At 42.5% G+C, this 13,343-nt stretch overlaps 2 non-coding genes across 2 annotated transcripts; one reads left to right on the top strand and one right to left on the bottom strand.

Moving 5' to 3' along the window:
• The first annotated feature begins 409 nt into the window (after positions 1-409).
• On the top strand, positions 410-481 carry TRNAN-GUU. The gene has a single exon. It is a non-coding gene; the product is annotated as a tRNA-Asn (tRNA).
• Positions 482-754: 273 nt separating this feature from the next.
• On the bottom strand, positions 755-828 carry TRNAR-ACG. Its single transcript has one exon. It is a non-coding gene; the product is annotated as a tRNA-Arg (tRNA).
• Between the last annotated feature and the right edge of the window lie 12,515 nt (positions 829-13,343).

Here is a 13,343-nt window from a genome sequence, read left to right as displayed (position 1 = left end):
CGACCACAACGACCGAATTAATTATCCTCATCGAGAAACTTAGACTACTAAATAGAAAAGATTTGATAATCATGGCATGGGTCTCCTTTTTTTCTTTCTTTAGAGTTTTCTATATGCACAATTTCTCGATGTTTCGATGAGAATTTCTTGACTTTCCATATATAGAAAGAGATAGACTATAAATGACATCTCTTATGTCAATAAGACCAAAGGGATGGATATTAAATGATAGGAAGTGCTAGGAAGTGAAATAGAATGAAATAGAGCCACTTTGGGCTTCCCTATGAAATGAGGCATGGAACGGAGCCACTACGAAGAAATTATGGGAGTTACGAAAGAAGCTTCGGACTCATATTGTTCATGGGTTGAGAGCGGGAGTTGAACTCTAGGAGGTCGAATCCCCCCTTGTTCCTCAGTAGCTTAGTGGTAGAGCGGTCGGCTGTTAACTGACTGGTCGTAGGTTCGAATCCTACTTGGGGAGATTTTATTCATTCTTTAATGTAAGAATTTTAATGTAAGAATAAAGAATTGAATTAAAGGGCTTGCTTTGACCCTTAGGAGTAGGTAACCCTTTTGCTATCCTTGTTTCTATTTCTATTGCATTCTATCTCATCGTATCACATTCTGTTCTACGATTCCACTTCGACAAAAGGAAAGAGCATACCTAAGTTCAATAGCTTTACGTCCGCTATCCCGATCATGATTTTCCTACCCTCAGGGGGAAAGTAAAGGCCCTTCCCCCTTTGGAAGGCTGTGGGCGAGGAGGGATTCGAACCCCCGACACCGTGGTTCGTAGCCACGTGCTCTAATCCTCTGAGCTACAGGCCCAGCTGTCTCCACTGGATCTCTTCCCGGGGGTACCCCTTCATTTCAGGTTAAGAAGATGGGAAAGCGCCTTTCTCTCTATAAGAACAGTGCGTTCCAAGGTGTGAAGTGGGAGAGAGGGGATGTGATGATTGAGGTTTTGAATAAGACGACCTTTGCATTTTAGATTTGGATCTTTTTCTTATTTCAAAATAGTGAAAAAGTCAAATAAGAGGTGTTAAGCTTTTTATCATTCTGGCATCGAGCTATTTTGCCGCAGGACCTCCCCTACAGTATCGTCACCGCAGTAGAGTTTAACCACCAAATTCGGGATGGATTGGTGTGGTTCCTCTACGCCTAGGACACCAGAATATCGAACCATGAACGAGGAAAGGCATGAGATAAATATTGTGGCTAGTAATTGTGAAGCCCCAATTCTTGACTGAAAGGGACACCAAAGGCCTCTGCCCTCCCTCTCTATCTATCCAAGAGATGGAAGGGCAGAGCTTTTTTTGGTTTTTTCATATTTTCATCAAAGAGTTGAACAATGAAGATAGATGGCAAGTGCCTGATCGATTTGATCAGGCCGTGTAGGAACAAGGTTCAAATCATCCGTTCGTTAAGATGCCTCAGCTGCATACATCACTGCACTTCCACTTGACACCTATTTAAACAGCTCGTCTCGCCGCTACCTTATCCTATTTCCATACTTCTGTCGCTCCATCCCCGTATGGGTGGCGAACCCGTCGCTGTCTCGGCTGTGATACCGGAGGCTCTAGGGAAGTCGGAGGAGAGAGCACTCATCTTGGGGTGGGCTTACTACTTATATGCTTTCAACAGTTATCCTCTCCGCACTTGGCTACCCAACGTTGTAACATCCCAAATTTTCAATTTGGAATGTTATACATTAGATCATCGTGCATATCATATTTTATTTTGCTTTTGGTTTTGATCCTAGAAAATCCTAAGCAACTCAAGGACCCACGGAGAGAGTTGGGGATTTCGTTATTTACGTATTTGAGTTTTCTCAAATTATGTAAACAGGATCATTTGATTTTATTTATTTTATCATCAATTATTTCTATTACAAAAATATGAGAGAGGGAATAAAATGACTTTCCCAAAATATGGAAATATTGAGGATTTAATAAAAAAATCAAATAAGTTTTATTTCGGAGTTTTTCGGTATTTTATTTGAATTTAGGAAAAATGCGCGTTTTTCAAAGTTGTAGTTTGGGCATAGATAAATGTTCACTTTATCGGGCTTGATTTTAGGAACCCGACAAAATTTATTTCGTGATTTTTGGAGTCCGCTTAGTATTTCTTTTTATTTTTTCTTCCGAGCGAAATTATTAAAAAAAAACGGAACCGACTCTGGGCCGTACCCGAGCGGGACTCCGCCCGGGGCGCCTTTATAAGCCGCCACCCTGGAGGCCCGAGAAGCCGCCAGCCCACCCCACCGAAACCCTAACCCCGCCGCCGCCAGCCGCCGCCGTCACCGGAGCGCGCCGCCCGAGGTTCGCCGCCGCCGCCTCGTTTTCCGTGCAGTTTTTTAGGAAAAAAAAGAGAGAGGAATTTTTTTTCTTTTCTGTTCGTCGTCTGTCTTTTTCGTCGGATTTTCCGCGGTTATTTTCTGATCGCGATTTCTGATCCGATTTTCATTTTAGTATAACTTTTCGCTCGTTTATCGGAATCAGGCGATTCAAGCGCCTGGAGTTTCGTCTCGAAACCCTCTTTTCGAATAATCAAGTTAAACAAGTTTTTGCTATTGTAAAATTTGACTTAGATCCAGATTACTAGACCGAAGTTGATTTCTTTCGCCGTTTGATTTCTTTTGCTTCATTCGATTTGATTCTTTTTTTGCAAACCAGGGTTCTTAAGTTGAACTTTCTGGTTAGATCTTCTATTTGAGTTTTACCTGTGCATTAGATGAGTATTTATTGTATGCTTGTTTTTTTGTCTGCGATAGAATACCCGGAGTGCGCCGCCTGTTACTTCGAATCTCTAGGTTTCACGGATCATCAGCAAGGCAAGTAACACTTTGATCATACCTTTTCTACAACCCAGTTTTATTGCATTGGATCAATCCTCACACATTGCATGATTAGGATCTAAGCACCTCCGGTAGCTTCTACAAAGCAGATTGTATGGAAAACACTGGATAAACTGCAAGAACGCAATTCATGTAAGGTTGAAGTAAGATGGAAAGGTGATTCGGTTCAATTACAACTTCAAGTATAGTTTAGTTTTTGCATGTACCATGGACTGTCACCTACAGGTCGATGTCCAAGCACCTCCGGTACTCTGTCCTGGTGTGTGTGTGTGTGCTCATGCAGGACCTCCACGTCACCACGTCGACAGTGATCCCCCTCCCTTCCGGCGACACAAACATCGCCTTCATGCTCTCCAGGTACCCCGCTTGGCCCTACATGTTCATAGTTCCACAGCTCTCGGCGGTCCATGGCAGCGAGGGCTGCCGATCTCGTCGAGGCAGTCGAAGTGCCGTAGGCATTTGAAAGAACATGCGGTGCCCCCATGTTTGGTTTTGGTAATTGATGACAATCTCTATGGACTAATGGTTTCCTTGAGTTATATTTGAAGGTTTTGTCCATAGGCTTTTCTTGGAGTACATGTGTTGGTTTCAAGGAGAGTTTGTGTCGACCAAGGTGCTATTCAAGGAATTTCCAAAGATTGGTCATTTGAGAGTTGAGCTTATTGCAAGCATGTCTTGAAGAAGTAGATTGTGTGATAATTCATGTTTACCTTCAAGACATCATCCAAACGAAGAGAGTTGGAAAGATTCAAGGTTGATCAAGACTAAGTCAAGAGTGAATCAAGTTGATCAACTCACAAAGAGTAGAAGATGTACCGAGAGGGATCAAGTGATCCCATGGTATGGTAAGCATTGTCCATTGCACTTTCTGTACTAACCCATGGTCTATGTGAGAGTCTATGTGGGGTTAGGTACGTGTCCATGGGCTTGCGTCAAGAGGATGATATCATACAACCCATGGGAAGGATGACATCAAGTGGTGATCGTCATCAAGATTGCCGTGTGCAATTTCAAGTGGAGATTCACGAAGAGATCAAGTGCTTGAAGCTTGCCATCCATTGTGGTGTCAATGGACTTGTGAAGATGTGCCGAAGAGTGGCTCACCCATAGTGGAGTATGGGGGAGCAATCATCTAGTCTTCATCGACCCAACACAATCAAGAAAGGTGGTCCATCTTGAGGAGGACAAGATCATCATCATCTAACTCAAGTGGATCATGTGCAAGGCAAAGGTTTGCCCTTGATAGGTTTTCTATTTTACCGGTCTCATGGTGGTAGTTGGGAGACCGGTTATAGGATCGATAGCCGTACTATCAAGGGGGGCTCTCAAGTGAGTAGCTTGATCGTATCGTTCGTCGAGAGCTCAAACCATTGCATCCTTGCATCATGTTTCTTGGTTCTTGTTTGGTTCTCTTTGTGAGTCTTAGAGCTTATGGTCATCTTGATGACAAGCTTGAGTTCATCGAAAACGGAGTTCGCATGCGTCTTCTATGATGTTTTCTGTGTTGTAGGTTTTACCGGTCTTATCCGAGGAAGGGTCCTCACCATTTTATTATGGGCCTTTTCTAATTTGCTTCTTATTGATATTTCTTTCAAGATTGTGTTAGCCCTTGTCGCTAGCTTTCCAACAAACTTGGTTTCATCAAATTCGGAGTCCGTTTGCAAAAGTTATGGCAGTTTTGGTGTTCTAAAAAGCTGCAGTGGTACTACCGCGAATTGGAGCGGATGTAATTTTTTACTACCGCTCCAGAGCAGTACTACCGCGGCTCGTACATCGGTAGTACCGCTCCGGACCAAAAACTCGTCCCAAGTCTTGCGGTGGTAGGCCCGGATGTATTTTTTTTAGTACCGCTCGCAAGAAGTACTACCGCTACCATTTGCGGTAGTACCGTGAGGTCGAGCGGTAGTACCGTGAGGACGAGTGGTAGTACCGCTCCGGCGGTTCTTCTGGCCTTTTGCCTCCTCGCTGTTGTTTTTCAAAGGGGTACTTCCGCCCTAGCGGTAGTACCGCTCCTTGGAGCGGTAGTACCGCTCTGTGCAAGCTGTGAGCATAACGGTTGGATTTTTCCCCACCTATAAAAGGGGGTCTTCTTCCCCAATGAACCTAATCCTTTTAGCTCGTGTTCTTCCCCCATTGTTGACCTTCTTCGAGCTTGCTAACTCTCAGTCCCTCCAATGATTCTTGCTAGTTCTTGAGGGAAAAGAGAGAGGAGATCTAGACCCACGTTTCCACCAATCACTTTCTCCTCTAAGTGAGGGGAACCCCTTGGATCTGGATCTTGGAGTTCTTCGTGTTCTTCTTTCGTTCTTCCTCTCATTTTCTTCCCTAGCATTAGTTGCTTTGGTTGGATTGGGAGAGAAGGACTTGGGCACTCCGTGTGCCCTTGCCATTGCATTTGGTGCATCGGTTTGAGTTCTCCACGGTGATACGTGGAAGTGAAGTTTGAGATGCTTATTACTCTTGGGTGTTTGGGCACCCTAGAGCTTGTTCCTCTTGGGTGCCTTGGTGCCCTAGACGGTTGGTGGTGTTCGGAGCTCAATCATTGTGGTGTAAAGCTCCGGGCAAGCGTCGGGGTCTCCAATTAGGTTGTGGAGATCGCCCCGAGCAATTTGACAAGTACCGGTGATCGCCCCCAAGGGTTGCCAAAGTGTACGGGTTCGGTGACCGCCCCCAAGGGTTGCCATTTGTACGGGTTCGATGACCGCCCTCAAGGGTCCCTTAGTGGAATCACGGCATCTTGCATTGTGCGAGGGCGTGAGGAGATTACGGTGGCCCTAGTGGATTCTTGGGAGCATTGTGCCTTCACACCGCTCCAAACGGAGATTAGCATCCGCAAGGGTGTGAACTTCGGGATACATCATCGTCTCCGCGTGCCTCGGTTATCTCTTACCTGAGCTCTTTACTTATGCGCTTTACCTTGTGATAGCCATACTATTTCTTGTCATATATCTTGCTATCACCTAGTAGTTTATCTTGCTTAGCATAAGTTGTTGGTGCACATAGGTGAGCCTAGTTCTTGTAGGTTTTGTGCCTAACAAATTAACCGCTAGGTTTATTCCGCATTTGTTCAAGCCTAAACCGTAATTATTTTAAAAGCGCCTATTCACCCCCCCTCTAGGTGACATCCACGATCTTTCAATTGGTATCAGAGCCTTGTCTCTCTTTGTTAGGCTTAACCGCCTAGAGAGTAAAGATGTCGACTAGGGGATTAGGATTCTCTCACACTCTTAGTTTCGATGGCACAAATTTTGATGTTTGGGTAATTCGCATGCTTAATCTCTTTAGGGTCATGGACCCAAATTTAGAGCGAATTGTAGATATGGGTTTTTCTCCTCCAAAGGATCCTCAAAGATTATCTTTAGAGGATGAGAAAAACTCTTATCTCAATGCTCAAGCTTCTAATGTGCTTTTCGATGCTTTGAGCAATGTAGTTATATTTCAACTCATGCCATTCCGGGATGCTCATGAGTTGTGGACAAAGCTTCAAGATAAATATGGCATGTCCAAGTTTTGTGGGGATGATTGTTCTCCCTCCACATCCGGTCGTATAGTCTTCTCAACTTCTTCTACTTCACCTACATGTGGCTTGCCACAAGGTAATGATATGGCGAGTAGTGTTGGTCATTGCAATGATGATAGTATGTTTATTGTGGATGATCCTTCATCACTATCTTATTGCAATGCTCCTTCTTTGGGCTTTAACACTTCGAGCACTCCAAATGTTTCACATGCTTGTGTTGATAATCCTTGCATATCATGTAGAAATTGCTTGACTAAATCCCATGATGATATATTTACTATGTCTTGTTGCCATGATAAAAATGCATATATGTCCTCGAATTGTTGTGCTAACAATGTAGAGGAAACCCAACACCCCATGGAACAAGATGTGGTCTTGAATGGTGCTTCAATGGATCCTTCATCATCATCTATTGCATTTTGCCTTATGGCCAAGGCTTCAAAGGTATCTCCCACTTTGAATCCCAATATATCTTGTGATGATGGCAAGAGTGATGATGATGTTGATTATGATGAAGAGAATGATAATGTTGCCTCCTTAAAAACTAAGGGGGAAATGATTTTTAAAGCTCTTCACAAAAATAAACTTGCTCGTTCCAACTTCATGGAAATCATGTCTCTTTCCATTGAAGGCAAGAAATACATTGAGGAGTTGGAATCTCATCTAGAGGAGCATGAGGTCACCATTGATAAAATGAAAGCTCATGAGCGTGATTACGCAAATGAGATCGCGGAGCTATCTCAAGCTCTTGAACATGAACAAACCACATCCGAATCTCTTGAGGAGACCTTTGCTCTAGAATTATCTAGAATAAAGGAATCTCATGATAGAGCACTCGAGGTGGCCAATGATTTCAAAACTAAAAATGCTAAGCTTGAAGTTGCTCATGCTAGACTCCTTGAGGATTTTGAGCACCTCGAAAATGGCTCAGGGGTCATCAGGGTGAGATCATCAAACTCACCGAGTCTCATGCTCAACTTAAAGCTTCATATTCAAAAGAGCTTGCCAAGTTGTATTCTCCTCTTGTTGCTAATGATGATGCTTGTGCTACTAACTCTATCTCTTGTGAAGCATCCATATTAAAGGAGAATGTTGAGCTAAGGGCTCAACTTGAGTTGCTATCTAGCAATTATGGGATGTTGGAAGAAAATCATGTAAACCTCACAAGCTCTCATGATGATCTTCTAGTATCCCATAATGTGCTAAAGATAGCTCATGAGGCCATGCTTGCTAAGGTAACATCTAGTGAGCCTCATGTGGATACTAGCACTACTTTTGGTCAAAATGCTATATTGCCTTGTGCTAGTCCTCACGATTCATCCATGCATAATATTGGTACATCTTGTGATGAATTGCTTTCCTTGCCTTGTTGCTCTAACGATGAAGCTTATACTTCCTCTAGTACTTGTGTTGAGACTAACCATGCAGAGAAAATCAAAGAGCTCAAGGCCCAAGTCACTTCTTTGAAGAAAGACTTGGAAAAAAGTCATGAAGGAAAATTCACACTCAACAATATCTTGAGTGTGCAAAAATCCCCAAATGACAAAGGTGGACTTGGATTCAACTCCAACAAGAAGAAGAAGTCTAGAGTGAACAAAAAGAAGGGCCAAGAACAAGTCAAGAATTCGGCCAAGATTGTTTGCTTCAAGTGCAAAGTAGAAGGGCATCATGTTAGATCTTGCCCATTGAAGAAGAAGGCCATTAGTGACAAGCAACAAGGGAAGCGGCCACAAGTTCGATCTCATGCTCAACCACAAGTTGAAGAAAGTCCTCTTCCCAAGAATCCTCAAGCTAATGCTTCTCAAGTTGAGAAATCAAGTGAGAAGAAAGTGAAGAGTAGACGTTGCTACTTATGTCGTGAGAAAGGTCACTTCGCCTCTTCATGCACTAGTGGTAACTTATCCAACCCAATTATTATTGATGATATCTATTCTCTTGGGAAGGATAAGGTTGGCAATGTGTTTGCCAAAGTTGTTGGTACTCAAAGTGGTGTCAAGAAGAAAACCATTTGGGTAGCCAAGCCTATTGTGACTAACCTCTTAGGACCCAACTTGGTTGGGGACCAACAAGCTCAAACTTGATCAATAGGTGTTGTTGGAGGGCACTGGAGACTTGTCTACTTTATGAAGAATTAAGGGGACTTCTCATTCTAATTGTCTCAAGCCAAGTTATTCGAATTATCAAGTTTCTATCTTATATCCAATGTTTCTCCATGCGGTAACTCGTGCTTAAAGTGTTTACATTGATAGTTACTTACCCCTTTGCATGTTTGGTTTTGTTCCTTGCATGTGTTTGTATATGTTGTGCTTCCAACTTGATTATCTTGTGCAATCAAGTATGTGTGTGTTGGTTTGCACATCATGTACGTGTGTGTCATGCATTGAGCCCTTTGCATCTTGTTCATTTCTTAGTTGGCTCTTGTGAGAGATTAATGGAATATCCCATTATGGGGGAGTGATGTGCTTTGTGCACCTCACAATCCTATATATGTGTGTGTACATGAGTAATACCATCTAGTATTGGTATTTCAAGATTATCTAGTCGCTATGTGGTATGTCTTCTCATGAGAAATTCAAATTCTAAATTGTCCATTAATTATCTCTTGTTGGATCGTTATTTTGCCTCTTGTTTATCTTTAATTGGTATCACATTATGGGGGAGTAATATGCTATGTGTATATTACTAGCCTAGAAAATGTGTACATTTGAGATATTGTCACCTAGAATTGATATTGTAAATTATCTTGTTCCCAGGTGGCATGTTAGCTTTACAAGTTGCAATTTGCTTTTTGTTTGGTGTGAAGATGATGTCGGATATCCTTGTTATCTACCACCAGGAATTATTTCCAAATACTTCTTGTCTTTTGACAATTGGTACTCACTTATGTGTGGTAGAAATTATTGATCATCTTTACATTGGCCTTTGCTTTTATTTGCTTTATCTCTTGCCTAGGATTGTGTCAACTCCCATTGTATTCCATACCACTTGTGGATCTTGTTAATTTCTTGACCTTGTCTAGTGTTTTCTAGATATAGTGAAAGTGGTGATCCCACCTCATGCATTTTGTATTCAAATGCAAATTCTCTATAATGCACTAGTCTTGGGGGAGCTATCCTATTCTCTATAAAACACTCATCTTGTGATCCTTATCAAGTGTGTGTTTGTGGAAGGCAAGCCGTTTCTTTTTGGTGCTTTGTGCCATCATGAAACTTTGTAGAGGGCTTGGTTTGTTTGGAACCATTCTCTCTTTTGGGAGTTTGACATCTTTCTTTTTGAGTGTATCAATGGATATCTCATTCCTTGATGTATCTTTTATGGATATCCTCCAAGTGATGATTTATTCATTTGGTATCTTTTCTTCGCTTGGTATTTCTTTGTCTTTTGGTCTCGGTTCTTGAAAGTCTTGAGCATGCATATTTACTTCTTGTAGTTTCTTTGGCATGTTTTCTTTCTTTGACCCAATATATAGGGGGAACTCCACCAAGTCTCAAATTGGATGAGATGTGCATGAAATTCATTTTCATATCTATATGCACATATTTATGTGGAGTTTGTCCTATGTGTTGTTGGTTCTCTAACTCTTTGGTCCCAATGAGTTTGGGTACCATTTTGTCTGTGTTATTGTTCTAGGAACAAGTGGAGATGCATTGGATGCTCGGCTCACTCACAAGGAAGGTGTTGTCACCATGTGCTTATTCGGGTCAAGCTAGGATGATCATTGAACTACTTTGTACCTTCAATTGGTATCTACTACATCCTTCCAATGTTGTCTCGGTAACAAGTATCTTCATATACTTCATGCACACATTTCTTGCATCAACCTTGTGTAGGTTGTATCATGGCATGTTATCCATTCTTTCTTGTGATACTTGTTTCCTTTCTCAAAGCATCCCAACAATGATGTCTTGTTGCTAGTTGTGATGTCTTTGATGGGTGTGTGGTAGGAATTCATTTATATACTATAAGTGTTGGGGAACGTAGTAATTTCAAAATTTTCCTACGCACACACAAGATCATGGTGATGCATAGCAACGAGAGGGGAGAGTGTGATCTACGTACCCTTGTAGATCGACAACGGAAGCGTTTGGTTGATGTAGTCGTACGTCTCCACGGCCCGACCGATCAAGCACCGAAACTACGGCACCTCCGAGTTCTAGCACACATTCAGCTCGATGACGATCCCCGAACTCCGATCCAGCAAAGTGTCGGGGAAGAGTTCCGTCAGCACGACGGCGTGGTGACGATCTTGATGTACTACTGTCGCAGGGCTTCGCCTAAGCACCGCTACAATATTATCGAGGACTATGGTGGCAGGGGGTGCCGCACACGGCTAAGAATATGATCACGTGGATCAACTTGTGTGTCTATGGGGTGCCCCCTACCCCCGTATATAAAGAAGTGGAGGAGGGGAGGGCCGGCCCTCTCTATGGCGCGCCTAGGGGAGTCCTACTCCCACCGGGAGTAGGATTCCCCTTTCCTAGTCCAACTAGGAGTCCTTCCGTGTAGTAGGAGTAGGAAACAAGGAAGGGGCGCAGCCCCTCCCCCTAGTCCAATTCGGACTAGGCCTTGGGAGGGCGCGCGGCCTGCCCTAGGCAGCCCCTCTATCTTTCCCGTATGGCCCAATAAGGCCCAATACTTCTCCCGGCGAATTCCCGTAACTCTCCGGTACTCCGAAAAATACTCGAATCACTCGGAACCTTTCCGATGTCCGAATATAGTCGTCCAATATATCGATTTTTACGTATCGACCATTTCGAGACTCCTCGTCATGTCCCCGATCTCATCCGGGACTCCGAACTCCTTCGGTACATCAAAACTCATAAACTCATAATATAACTGTCATCGAAACCTTAAGCGTGCGGACCCTACGGGTTCGAGAACAATGTAGACATGACCGAGACACGTCTCCGGTCAATAACCAATAGCGGGACCTGGATGCCCATATTGGCTCCTACATATTCTACGAAGATCTTTATCGGTCAGACCGCATAACAACATACGTTGTTCCCTTTGTCATCGGTATGTTACTTGCCCGAGATTCGATCGTCGGTATCTCAATACCTAGTTCAATCTCGTTACCGGCAAGTCTCTTTACTCGTTCCGTAATACATCATCTCACAACTAACTCATTAGTTGCAATTCTTGCAAGGCTTATGTGATGTGCATTACCGAGAGGGCCCAGAGATACCTCTCCGACAGTCGGAGTGACAAATCCTAATCTCGAAATACGCCAACCCAACATCTACCTTTGGAGACACCTGTAGAGCACCTTTATAATCACCCAGTTACGTTGTGACGTTTGGTAGCACCCAAAGTGTTCCTATGGCAAACGGGAGTTGCATAATCTCATAGTCATAGGAACATGTATAAGTCATGAAGAAAGCAATAGCAACATACTAAATGATCGGGTGCTAAGCTAATGGAATGGGTCATGTCAATCAGATCATTCAACTAATGATGTGATCCCATTAATCAAATAACAATTCCTTTGTCTATGGTTAGGAAACATAACCATCTTTGATTAACGAGCTAGTCAAGTAGAGGCATACTAGTGACACTCTGTTTGTCTATGTATTCACACATGTATTATGTTTCCGGTTAATACAATTCTAGCAGGAATAATAAACATTTATCATGATATAAGGAAATAAATAATAACTTTATTATTGCCTCTAGGGCATATTTCCTTCAACTTTTTCACATAAGCATCGCAACTCCAAACTTTAAGAAACGACAGCTTAGGTTTCTTGCCAAACCATAGTTCACACGGTGTCGTCTCAACGGATTTAGATGGTGCCCTATTTAACGTGAATGCAGCTGTCTCTAATGCATAACCCCAAAACGATAGTGGTAGATCGGTAAGAGACATCATAGATCGCACTATATCTAATAAAGTACGGTTATGACGTTCGGACACACCATTACACTATGGTGTTCCAGGTGGCGTGAGTAGTGAAACTATTTCACATTGTTTTAATTGAAGGCCAAACTCGTAACTCAAATATTTTACCTCTGCAATCATATCGTAGAAACTTTTATTTTCTTGTCACGATGATTTTCCACTTCACTCCGAAATTCTTTGAACTTTTCAAATGTTTCAGACTTATGTTTCATCAAGTAGATATACCCATATCTGCTCAAATCATCTGTGAAGATTAGAAAATAATGATACCTGCCACGAGCCTATTCATCGGACCACATACATCAATATGTATGATTTCCAACAAATCTGTCGCTCGCTCCATTGTTCCGGAGAATGGAGTCTTAGTCATCTTTGCCCATGAGGCATGGTTCGTAAGCATCAACTGATTCATAATCAAGTGATTCCAAAATCCCATCAGCATGGAGTTTCTTCATGGGCTTTACACCAATATGACCTAAACGGCAGTGCCACAAATAAGTTGCACTATCATTATTAACTTTGCTTCTTTTGGCTTCAATATCATGAATATGTGTATTACTACGATCGAGATCCAACGAACCATTTTCATTGGGTGTGTAACCATATAAGGTTTTATTCATGTAAACAGAACAACAATTTATTCTCTTACTTAAATGAATAACCATATTGCAATAAACATGATCAAATCATATTTATGCTCAACGCAAACACCAAATAACACTTATTTAGGTTCAACACTAATCCCGAAAGTATAGGGAGTGTGCGATGATGATCATGTCAATCTTGGAACCACTTCCAACACACATCGTCACTTCACCCTTAACTAGTCTCTGTTTATTCTGCAACTCCCGTTTCGAGTTACTAATCTTAGCAACTGAACTAGTATCAAATACTGAGGGGTTGCTATAAACACTAGTAAAGTACACATCAATAACATGTACATCAAATATACTTACGTTCACTTTGCCATCCTTCTTATCCGCCAATCACTTGGGGTAGTTCCGCTTCCAGTGACCAGTCCCTTTGCAGTAGAAGCACTTAGTCTCAAGCTTAGGATCAGACTT

The sequence above is a fragment of the Triticum urartu genome, chromosome 3 (genome assembly GCF_003073215.2).
Source record: "Triticum urartu cultivar G1812 chromosome 3, Tu2.1, whole genome shotgun sequence".
Taxonomy (NCBI): Eukaryota; Viridiplantae; Streptophyta; class Magnoliopsida; order Poales; family Poaceae; genus Triticum; species Triticum urartu.
Note: the sequence above shows the minus strand (reverse complement) of the source record. Positions and strands in the feature narration are given on the sequence as shown.